Genomic DNA, 12852 nt, shown 5'->3' with positions numbered 1-12852 from the left:
AGGCAGGAAGCACCGTTGTTTGTCACTCAAGGGAGCTTCATCTTACAGCCTTTTTTAATAATTCTGCTGGCACGTCTTCAGTTGGATGCTAACTCTTTTGCAAAACGAGCGGTGGAGGAAGCAGTGTTTCCTTCTCTGCACAGAGGATGTCTTAAGGGGAATCTGTAGCAGGAAGGGACATGACAAAAGTTCTACTTTTGCGATTCACTCTGTTCCAAGGTGTTGTTTGTGGAAGGATCCTTTGAGTGTATGCCCATGAAATAGGGTACAGCACCTGAACTGCAATGACCCAGTTGGACCCTAGAGGGAAGCAAAGAGATAGCCAGCTGATGGCCATCCAGATATTTGTAGTGCAAATCTAGTAACCCTGCCATTGTAGAGTTTGCTTGCGCACTCTTGTGAAGTTGCCTAGAAAATTGTCACATTGGCCGAGGTCTGTGAGTCTGATATTAAAGCAGTGCTTTGTTTGGTTTGGTTCATGTCTTCACATCTAGGACTTTGCGGTCATGCTTTGATTGAAGTCAAATGATTTAGTTGAGGGAGCTGATAGTTTATTCTCTAGAACTAGGACATCAGTACTGATTTAGTCAAACTGGGTCAATTGAAGAACAGCTGTAGAAGTCTGGATTTCTATTCATTTGGAGAAATTAGTTGTCTGCGATAAAAAAAAGCATGTTACGATTGAACAACCAATCAGCCAAATCAACTAACTCATCAGCTACTTTACCTGATGTCAAAATAATCAGGGAGGTTTTCCTGAAACCAAATAAAGTACACAAAATAATTGTCGTGGATGGTGTGCTCTTAATCCATTCTCCTTCTTGTTCTTGGCTATGCAGTATATTGAAAGACATTTAGTTTTGTCTGAATCCAATCTCTGCATTTCTACAGATAGGATGAATAACTTAATTATTGTACGCCTAGCCTAACACTGGGGTATTGGGTTGATTCCAGTCCTACCGTTTTGTTCCTTAAAGAATTTACTTGTGGAAGACTACAAATATAACCTATACAATCTCCCCTGTGAGATTCATGTAGAAAATAGTCGAACAGAATCTGTTAAAGTCTTCATCCCAAAATTATCCCTTTAATAGAACTAGATGCCGCCTTCTGAAAATTTATTAAGTCTGCTATGCTGATTGTTAGCAAACTCTTTGGGGACATCTCCAAGATGCAAGTCAAACTCAGAAGGTTTCTGGAATTGTACAGTTCTCTCTGGAGATTCATCAACTTAGTAAAAACTTGGATTCTTAGTGGTTAGCATTTGCCATGTTTGGAGATTCCAGCCTTGGATTTACCTCTCTTCCGTTTTGGATTTTGTTCCTTTAAAAAAAAACAAAAAACGATCCGTACCAGTCATCACAGTGTCTTTCAACAATCAGTCCTGTATATTGTGCAATATTGTGCTTTCTTTAAAAAAAATGCTCTGAGTTTTCCTAACCTGGTGCTCTCCAGATGTCTTGAATTTCAAGGCTCACATTTTCGATTGTGGGAAGTATGACACGTCTGGATGATCCAAGTTGGAGAAAGTTTACTGTTTCAGAATCTGCTGCTGAGTTTTAATGGTATTTTTCTGCATCGGCAAAATGGTACAGTCTCCAAACAGACTCGCAGCTCTATCAGAAATAGAGCCAAAGACTCTGGCATAAATCAGAGTCCATGTTTTATTTATTTTTGTGTCTTACAGTGAAAAAAAAATACAAAGTACTGAAATAATGCTTTGGATTTTTTAAAGGTAATTTAATAACCACATAAATGTGAAATCATGACTGGAAGCAAGGAAGCACAATTTTTATGAGGCCAAGGGGCCCACCAGCATTATTGGGGCTTGCAAGACAAATGAGCACTGAGCCACATAAAAAGATTTTTGAAATGCATGGGGAGAATGTGGTGAAAAGTAAATGACTGTTAATATTACCCCTTCTAATTGTTTTAAGAATGTAAGTCTTTGTAAGCCACCTACTCTGGTGATTCAAGAGGACCAATTATTTATTTAATGGCCAAATGGCCATAGACAGAAAGAGATCTAACTGTTCAATGCACGCTTATAAAGAGCCCTATTTGCAGGGCAGTTCATTCACAGGTTTAAAATAAATTAAAAACGATGTGAGCAAATAATATCCTGAGAAACCAGCTTTCCCAAGCATACTTATGTCACACAAATGCACAGAGCGAAGGCGGCAGGACAAGAAAGAAAGAGATGAGGACAATATAGAGATTCTTGGTTAGTCGGAAACTATACGGGGCAGAGTGGCTTATGCTTGTGAAACAGCTTATACTAGCTATTGAATTAAGCCACTTTCTGAGATCTTACTAGGGCATTCACTGGGAAGCAGGGAGATTTCAAAAAAGTCAAGAGGACAGCGATGACCGAGGGAAGATCAAGAAAATCAAAATGGTCACCTGGAAGCTTTGTTGATTCCCCCAGGAAATCTCCTGGTTCACCCAACACAGGTAGTCGTCAACTTACAGCCACAATTGAGCCCAACATTTATGTTGCAAAGTGAGAAATTTGTTCACTGTGTTTTGCCCCATTTTACAATTTTTCTTGCCACGTTAAGTGAATCCCTGCAGTTCTTAAATTAGTAACACAGTTGTTAAGTGAATCTGGTTTCCCCATCGACTCTGCTTGTCAGAAGGTCGCAAAAGGGGATCACGTGACCCTAGGACACTGCGACCGTCATAAATGTGAGTCACTTATCAAGCATCCAAATGTGAATCACGTGACCCTGGGGAATGCTGCAACGGTCATAAGTGTGAAAAATGGCCATAAGTCGTTTTTCCGGTGCCGTTTTAACTTTGAATGGTCACTAAATGAACTGTTGTAAGTCGAGGACTATCTGTATAGTGAACTGAAAGCTCACAAGTTAGAGCAGGTTGACACAATGTTCTGCACCACCCCAAAATGCAACTTTAAATACAACCAAGTAGGCCTGTCCTATTGTGGAAATGAGGTTCTGCTGGCTTTCCTCTTTGGTGACGCGTGTTGTACTGTGTTGGCATGAACACTGGAGTGGATGGCTATATTAAATCTAAATAATATTCACTATAGATTCCCAGGTACTGGGCAAGATTCATATTTTAAAGATGCATATAAGTTGGAGAATTGAAAGAAATTAATTCTCCGTGTAGTGTTCTACTTATGTTTGGTTGCAACATAATCGGATGTTAAGACTGGATTTGGCCTTTTTATCAACCTATTGAGTCCTTCTCAAGGACTTGGGAGAGGCAGATCGTTGTTGGATGGTATTAAAGGTATCGTTTGAAGAAGTCCGTTGTTTCAAGTAAAGCTGCCTTTTGCAATTGACTGGTGGGGATTTTGTCAATGTCAGTGGTGTTTAAGTGGTACTTCAGTTGTTTAGGGATTGCAAACCCAAGCTGCCTGTTACTATTGGTACTACTATCTTTGCTTTCTTTTGACACAGTTGTACTATTTCTATTATTACGGCTCTTGTTATTATTTTATCTTTTAAGTGACTGGGTTAAAGAGGAGATGTGGACCACCACCATGCCCAGATGTTACATATGGTCCACATATGTCCTTTAAACTAAAAGGTTTAATTTAAAGGGTCTTCCTGCTTGAGCATGGGGCTGGACTAGAAGACCTCCAAGGTCCCTTCCAGCTCTATTCTATTCTGATTCTAATGCTAGGACTTTGCTCGTTAAATCCTAGTATAAGTATGGTCTTTTGTTTTTCATACCCTGTTTTTGGAGGCCTTCTATTCCCAGGTAGAAATTCAACAGGGAAAGACTTTTGTGTCTGGTAGAAGTGGTGAGTTTTGCAAAGAAAACCAGTGCTGTAACCCTTTGCAAGACAATGAATTCTGCCAGGGAAGGAAGAGGCAAAGCTATTTGTCTTAACTCCGAAAAGAACTTCTCTCAAGGGGGACAGACTGAGTCTGCCCTCAGGGGTTTGGAGCTGATTTTTGGAGGGAAAATACAGGAAGAATTTTGGAAATTTCACACACACACAAACTCAAACCCAATCTCGCTTCTTAGCTGTGTTTGTTGGCTGGATCTATCTTTTCCTTGGATCACATCAACAAAGAAGAAAGATAGGCAAGTCACAGATTTCCCACCCCTGCCTTTGAAAACAGGTTTTTTTTTTGTTACATCCTTGCCAGTCCTGTCACTGAGTCTGCTTCTTCACTCTTGACCCACCAGCGGCAAACTAGATAACCCGGCCAAGTCACCACAGAAGATACAAAGAAGATTGTTCCGTTAGTGCAAGTAGTCCTTGACTTCCAACCATTCCTTTAGTCACTGTTCGAAATTGCAAAGGCTCTGAAAAAAGTTGCTTATGACCATTTTTCACACTTACGACCGTTGCGGCATCCCCAGGGTCATGTGATCAAAATTTGGACGCTTGGCAGCTGGCACATACTTATGATTGTCGCTGTGTCCCAGGGTCACGTGATCACCTTTTAGGACGTTCTGATGGGCAAAGTCAATGGGGAAGCCAGATTCACTTAACCACCATGTTACTAAATGTAACTGCAGTGATTTACTTAACAACGTGGCAAGAAAGGTCGTAAAATGGGGTAAAACTCACTTAACAACTGCCCTGCTTATTGTGGCCATGAGTCAAGGACTACCTTTTGCTGCCTCTTTGCCCTCTGGGATAGCAGCCCCTCCCTTCTGGGAATCCAGTCTACAATCCACCACAGCACCTTTTTCTGTCATTGCACCTTCCCTATGGAGCTCTTCCCCTCCCCCAAAAAATTCCAATGTTCCCAACCATGCTGGCCTTTTGTAAGGCAGCAAAAGCTGGTTCTCCTCCATGGACATGGAGCCATATTGTGGGGTGAGCTTGGCAAGTGGTTCTGATTATATATTGGTTGAAGGGTTTTTTTTTTACATTGTTTTAATTTTTTTTATATTATTGGGTCTTTTTTCCTGTTGTTTGTTAGCTTCCCAGAGCTGTTTATTGAATGGACTGCCATATAAGTTTAAACAGTGCATGAATAAAGATAATTAAATAACATTCCAAAGTAGCCTCCATTCCAAAAATGGAGCAACATGGAGCATAATGGCTCCATTCTGTGGCGACTGGGTATTAATTATTAGAAAAAGTAAAGCGTCCGGGTGGTTTTTGTCATGCATAATTATTTGCCAGAAAATCCCTGGATTGAAAGACCACACTGAAGTTTGCAATGGTTTATTGCATGTCAGGGTGTCTGCAGAGTGTGGTCCAAAAAGTCAAGATTGTGGCCCTAATGGTACAACTGAAACTCTACCTGTTTTTTATGTGCGTTGTGTGTGCCATCTTGAATATTTTGACCATACCCTGCAACATCCTGTTCTAGGTGCTGCATACCATAACTTGAAGGCCACTGTTGGGTCAGGAAATTGTGTTGTCCTTGTTGCAAGATCTCAGAATTTACTCAAACAAAAATTACTGTCCAAAAATATTCCATGGGTTAGAGATCTGCTGTGTTAAAAGCTTTCACTCACAATGTTTTCTCAAAAGGAAGACAATCCATATTCTTTTTGCAACACAGTAAGGTTTATACAATATTAATTGAAGATGATTGACATTCTATTATTTAGATGGCTCAGAGTATTGAAAATAAAGTGGAAAAACAAGTATTCTTTCAGTATTAATTACAATTTTTATTTTTGTGCCTTCAAGTCATGTTTGTTTGTTTTGACTCCTGGTAACTGCCTGATCTAGGCCCTGCAGTTTTTTTTACCAAGGCTTTTCAGAATTGGTTTGCCATTGCCTCCTTCCTAGGGCTGAGAGCAAGTGACTGAACCAAGGTCACCCCGTTGGCTTTGTTCCCAAGGTGGAACTGGAACTCATAGTCTCCCAATTTCTAGCCTGGCACTTTAACTCCTACACTTAGCCCTCAGGTACAATGGCAATTAGGAACAGGACTGACATTGCTAAATTGTAAAGCACAATGTCACCTGATCACATCACATAACAATGATAATCTGGCAGTCCTGATTGCTGTCATAACCCCAAGAAATAGGGGTCATTAAGTGGGGAGCGGCAGGAGTCCTAGGTAAGGAGAAATGGTCTGATTTGGGTGACAAAGTGACCTATTCCCTATGGAGCATTAAATAGGCAACATCATTTGTATAACAATGTAATTATACAAAGGACATAAATTGCCACTGCTGTCAATAACATTAAAGGAAAATTAATCTAAATTTAATTGCCTCATCCAGACTACTTTGGATCAACAGACTTGTCCATTATCTGCTTTAGTGCATTCAAATTCAAGAAATGAGGGTCTGCTATATCCAAGCTTTTGCCCAGGTTCGCCTGGTGCTCCAGTTGCAACCCTACCTGGACCGAGATGCCCTACGCACAGTCACTCATGCGCTCGTGACCTCCCGTTTAGACTACTGCAACGCTCTCTACATGGGGCTGCCCTTGAGGACCACTCGGAGGCTTCAACTGGTGCAGAATGCAGCTGCACAAGTTGTGATGGGGGTTTCCCGATACTCCCATGTAACACCTCTACTCCGCGAGCTGCATTGGCTTCTGGTTGCCCTCCGGGTGAGATTCAAGGTGCTGGTGATGACCTAAAAAGTCCTGAATGGCTTGGGTCCGGGATATTTGAGGGAACACCTGCTGCCAGCATCAAGTTCCCTTCGTCCAGTGCACTCACACAGGGAGGGTCTTCTCAGGGTGCCGCCGGTAAAAGATTGCCGGCGGATAACACCCAGGGGGAGGGCCTTCTCTGTGGGTGCGCCTGCCCTCTGGAACCAGCTGCCCGTGGAGCTCAGGACTGCCCCTGACCTGCGTTCATTCCGCCGGGACCTGAAGACTTGGCTCTTTGAGCTCTCCGGCCCAGGCTGAGAATTTTTAACTGGGGTTTTTATTTTCAGGGATAATTTAATCTTTTTAATTGTTTTTTAACTTTTGTATTTTGTATTGGTGTGATTTTAAAATGCCCTCTGTAAACCACCCTGAGTCCTTTGGGAAAGGGCGGTATATAAATCTAATAAAATTAAAATTAAAAATTCTAATCATCATTATCTGTAAACTTCCCAGCCTAAAGTCACTCAAGAGTGGAAAAAAATCTTGTCTCTCCAGTAGCTTCTCGTTCTCCTTCCAGTTTACCATCTCCCAACTCAAATACAAAGTAGAAAAAGAAAAAATACTTATGTTCAAAACTAAAATTCACCCATGTCTCACTGCAGTGAAAAAAAAATTAGACATTAGAAATGGTTAAAGCTACAGTTTAAGAACTGTAGTGAGTATAATCTGAATTCAGTGAAAAATGAAAGATCTTCTAGATCAATATTTCTCAACCTTGGCAAGATGTGCAGATTTCAACTTCCAGACTTCCCCAGCTAACCTGGCTGACTGGAGTATTCTGGGAATTGAAGTCCACATGTCTTAAAGTTGCCGAGGTTGAGAATTACTAGTCTGGATCTTGATAGACTATTTAAAGATTGTGAGATCCGGCATTTTAGTTTTCTGTCCCTTTTAAAAAGCCTTTCTCGTGTTTGCAAAAGGCTATTTTTGTGCCTAAAGAATATTTTCCACATCATCACATAAGCTCAGATTTCCACTGAATCATTTAAATGATAACACAGTGATGCTTTGGATGCATTTTATACGGCTTAATGGAAACAAGAACTCTGCTCAGGAAGCACTTCAACTGCATTCAAATGATAGCAGTTTCAGTTTTTAACTCAAACGTTAGAGAATGTTGAATTTCTTCCAAATGTTTCTAATACATGCCATGTCAAAAAGTCAGAGTAGGCAATTTGAGATTCAAACTCCCAGTTACAGGAATCCATTTGTTTTATTTTATTTTATTTTATGGTTTTGAAGCTTTGAATACTCCTGGTGTAATTTCTGGGTTTGCTGGTGGGATTTTGCTGTCAAAGTCCAAAAGGTAATGAAAGAGCTCCACTGTGTAAGTTTTAAAATATAAACTTGAAACTTGAGAGCTGATCGTTTTTAAAACTTGATTCTTTTTAATACCCTTATGTTTAATCTCTGCAAAAATAAATTACACACTTTTGGGACTTGGTGCCATTCAGGAAGGTTGGACTCTTTAACTTCTATAAATTCATAGCTTGTATAATTAGTTGGTGCTAAGATCTCAAGCAGGCACCCACTGGAAGGAAGATGAATGAACCTACTGATTTTTCTGTCTGCTGTCTAGACAAATTGTAGAAGAAAAGCCGTTCTGAGTGAAAACAAAAAGGGGGCATTAGGATTTGAATATGAACTGATTGAGGAAAGTCCATTTCTGAATCTTACTTCACAGTGGAACAGTGGGTGACTCAAACAGGGCTGGGTCGGGACTGTTCCCTCCCAGGCATCTAGGTTCACACAACCTGTTATATCTTAAGCTAAAACAAGCTTTGCTTGTCCTTAGCAAGCCGTGAGATGGCAGCAATTGTGTTTTTATTCACCCAATTGCAAGATGAAGTATCTGGTTGAAATCCATCATGTAGTGATGGAGATATAAGGATGTGCAAATTGAGGCTGGGTCTGATTCAAATTGGTGACTTCATTCAAAAAGCCAACACTGAATTTAAACTGGCATGCACTTAAGATGGTTGCAGCATCCCAAGCTCATGTGATTCCCCATTTGCGACCTTCCAGGCTGGCTTTTGACAAAGTCAGTGGGGGATGCCGGATTCACTTAACGACTTCATGATTACTAACTACACTGATTCGCTTAACAACAGTGGCAAAAAAGGTTGTGAAATCAAGCACAACTCACTTAACAACTGCCTTGCTTAACAATGGAAATTCTGGTCCCCATTGTGGTCATAAGTCGAGACTACTCGTATCATAGGAACAGGGTTTTTTCGTGTTCTCCCACCCCACTGCTGAATAATATTTTGTTTTTAAAATGGCAAAAGTGAAAAGTATGAAAGAAACTGGAACTCCACGTATTAATGGTATTTTAACTACTTTTGCTCTTATTTAATGCCATTTAAATGAGGCATTGTTGTTTGAAACATTTACGTGAATCAGTAGGACAGCCAATTCTGTTGGTTGCTCCAAAATTATTTAATCATTTCCCTAAATACAGTACTACAACTTTCCTCACTCTGATACATTCCAGAAATTGTGAAAACTTGATTGAAAACCAAAATTTCCAGGTTCCTTATTTGACTAACCTTGTGTTAATTTTTTAACTGAGTAAGAGTCATTCTTTGCATAAAATGTGAAATTCCTCTCCAGTATACAGTAGTTCTAAGCAGACCATCCCTTCTACATATCTTACCTCTGCTAGTTTTCATTCACTAGCTTGTTTTGAAATTTTCTTTAAAAGAGGAGAACATTCCCAACGGTGCAATGTGGTTTTCTTGCACTCAATTTGTTACGAGGGGGCTGTTTCTCACCTTTCATTGTATAATTTTCCTGCCTTCTCAAGCGTGAATGTGAAAATTTCAAGCGATGAGTCTTGAGCGTTTTTTCAGGCTGGAATAGGTAGGTAGCCAGAAAGGCCTCCAGGGACGGAAAGATATAAAACAGGAACTATCAACACCAAATTTGCATCCTCTGTGATCTCCAACAATAAAGTAGCTCAGAAACTCCAGAGAAATTTGAAAGAAATTCTCAAGCACCCTGAGACAAAGGCAGAAAAATAGAAAAACATTTTCTTCACGACGGAAGAAAATTTCTTAGTATTTACAAGGCAAATTTTGGCACAGTTTTAGTCAGAATGTTCAGCCAAGCCGTGTCTTACAGATAGAGATACTTTATAACTGTAGAGCTATAAGAAAGAAAGAAAGAAAGAAAGAAAGAAAGAAAGAAAGAAAGAAAGAAAGAAAGAAAGAAAGAAAGAAAGAAAGAGACAGACAGATAGACAGGCAACATGGGCACCAGTTCCTTGGATTATGCCACTGGCACTTATTAAATACTTACAAGGCAAATTTTGGCACAGTTTTAGTCAGAATGTTCAGCCAAGCTGTGTCTTACAGATAGAGATACTTTATAACTGTAGAGCTATAAGAAAGAAAGAAAGAAAGAAAGAAAGAAAGAAAGAAAGAAAGAAAGAAAGAAAGAAAGAAAGAAAGAAAAAGAAAGAAAGAAAGAGACAGACAGATAGACAGGCAACATGGGCACCAGTTCCTTGGATTATGCCACTGGCACTTATTAAATACTTTTATAAATTTATTTATTTGTTTTCTATAGCTGCCCATCTCAGCAAGCAGCTCTGGGCGGTTCACAATTCAAAACCTGTAATGTATTACAATTTAAATTTAAAAAACAGTAAAAAAACCATTTAAAAAGGTAAAAAAAAACCATTAAAATGTTAAAACATTTATTATAAATAATAAATGATGGCCCACAATAGCATTCTATCAAAAATAACGCTTAATAATGTTGAATTAAGAGATCATGAAGATTAACTTAATTGAACAGATTCAGAATTGGCCCAATTTGAGTTCTCAGGTGCCTCCGTAATATATAGGTATGGACATTACGATCCAGTTTTATGGCATTTTTAAATTGATGCTTGTTTGGCGGTGGCATCCTGAGAGCTTGTCCAAGAACCAATGCTGTAGAAATAGATGGCATTTACCTGCAAGTATGAGATACAGAGTTGTAACTCTGACAACTCATTCTTTCCACCTCTCCCTTGATACTGGAGAGAAAAATTAATTTATAAAATTGGAATTGTGTTTATTTTTACCTGAGGCAAAGGTATGAAAGTGAAGCTCATGGGCTGTGGTTCTCCGTTAGGGGAGAGGCTAGAGCTCAGGTGTTGCATGCAGGTTCACAGGTGAAAAGCCCAGGGTGTAGCCTGTGGCCTCTACAGTACAGCAGGCTTGACAACTTGGGTCAGGAAGGGGCAAGGGCTTCCCTTAATTTACAAGGACTTCTGTAGGTGGAAATGATGTTGTTGAGATACTGAAAGTTTCCAGAACATTGTGAATTCAGGAAGGTATTTCTTAGTGAAGTTTAAATTGTGTTAGGCCTTATGTGTTTTCTGGCTCAGAAGAATGGGAAACTACATCGCTGCCAGTCAGTTGGTCAGTCATAGTTCCAAGATCCACACACAAAAAAAAGAGTTTTGGGGGTCCTTGGTTGGAAGGCTGCCCTGCTCTGAATTAAAGGGTTAGGGAAGCAGATCAAAGAGATGTTGCTAGTGCAAGTCAGCATAATCAAACTAAGCTTAAGGCAACTTTGTACATTCCTTTATGTAGAAATGGTTTCTTCCTGAGTATTGTGTGTTGTCCCGCTCACACATACACACACGTAACTGTGGTTTAGTGGGTTTATGAATATTCCCCCGCAACTCCCTTCACCAAAAACCCAGAACTATCCCAATTAGGTCCAGCCACAAGCAGACCAATGCTGGTCCACAGAGCAATGGCCAATGAGTTACAAGGCACTTGAAAGTTTCCCAATTAAAATAAATCCACCAGGCAAAATTAAATCCACAATACAAGAGGGTTCACAAAGCAAGAAAAGTCCAGACTTCACAAGGCACGATCCAAGTCAAGGTACAGTGTCAGTCCAAAGGAAGGCAAGAATCACAGTGACCAGAAAACACATGGCTAGGAAATGAATACATTGTTCCCAGCATCACTTCCATTTGTCTGCTGTGTTAAATAGCCAGCTTCCAATGCAGCCATCAAGAAGGGTGAGGCTTTCTCCTCACGAGTAATCTGGCTGACCTTCTCTGCTCCTGCCTTTTCTATGCCCTATGTGTCCTTGGAACAGGTGCAGAAGGCAGTTCCTCTTCCTCATCACTGACCAGCTGCAGCTTCATGCTTTTCCCACCTGAAGCCTCAGGGCTGTCCTGCTGCAGCTGTGCTTCAGCCAACTCCCTCTCAGATGGCAGAGCCATTGACCAGATGTGCCTGGAACTGGTTCATTTTCCTCTGAGCTTACACCTGGAGAAGTATCTGGAGAAGCATCCAGGGGGGTCATCACATATCAGTAAGACCAACACAATACTATGATGACCCAAAATATTTTTTTTGAAATCTCTAAGGAAAACAGAGAAAATGCATTTGTCCTATTGTTTTCCAGGGCAGATGTGGAACATCCATACTTGGCCCTGTTCAAAAGCTAGGCCTCTGGGTTTCCCTTAGAATCAGCACTGTCTTTAGTGATCAGGTAATCCTCAACCTGTGACCACAATTGAGCCCAAAATGTCCATTGCAAAACAAGACAGTTGTTAAGTGAGTTTTGTCCCATTTGATGACCTATCTTTTGCCACCGTTAAGTGAGTCAGTGCAGTTAGAAACACGGTTGTTAAGTGCACCTGGTTTCCCCATTGACTTTGCTTGTCAGAAGGTGAGAAAAGGTCATCTCACGACCCCAGGACACTGTAATCGTCACAAATATGAGCCAGTTGCCAAATGTCCAAATTTTGATCATATGATTATGGGGATGCTGCCATGGTAAGTATGAAAAACGGTCCCGAGTCACTTTTTCCAGTGCTGTTGTAAGTTTGAACAATCACTAAACAAATGGTTATAAGTTGAAAACTACCCGTAATCACGCAAGGCTCAGTGCCGGATAATTCCCAAACTCAGCCACCTTTGCTTACCACATCATTCCAAACTAAGTGAAGCAGCGCATGATGCCCATCTAAAGACTGCCTGTTAACAGCTCCTTCAATCCAAAGTCAAAAATTACTTAGCTGTGCCGATCTAATTGTGAAACCCTGGAGCTTGAGCATTTACCTCGGGAGAGAGATGGTGTGTTTATTTACCTTGCTGCTTTGTAAATGCTGCTTTCACTCTGGTAGGAGGACCCCAAGGCAATTTAGAGTTAAAAAAAAAAGAACCGTTTGTGAAGGATTACATAGGATTTGCAAAATATAACTGGAAATGGATCCCACTCCTAATGCTGCTAGGACCGAGTTATACATGTGGCGAAACAATCAGGCCGCCTTCTGCAAAATG

General features: G+C 40.5%; 1 protein-coding gene across 3 annotated transcripts in view; it reads left to right on the top strand.

Moving 5' to 3' along the window:
- Positions 1–12852, top strand: part of RUNX3 (RUNX family transcription factor 3) — a gene marked incomplete at its 3' end in the record, with an annotated part of 235263 nt that overhangs the window by 84729 nt on the left and 137682 nt on the right. The gene's annotated exons all lie outside the window — the stretch shown is intronic.

This window comes from Vipera ursinii, assembly GCF_947247035.1.
Source record: "Vipera ursinii genome assembly, chromosome: 9".
NCBI lineage: Eukaryota > Metazoa > Chordata > Lepidosauria > Squamata > Viperidae > Vipera > Vipera ursinii.
The sequence above is the reverse complement of the archived record's forward strand: the minus strand, read 5'-3'. Positions and strand labels throughout refer to the sequence as shown.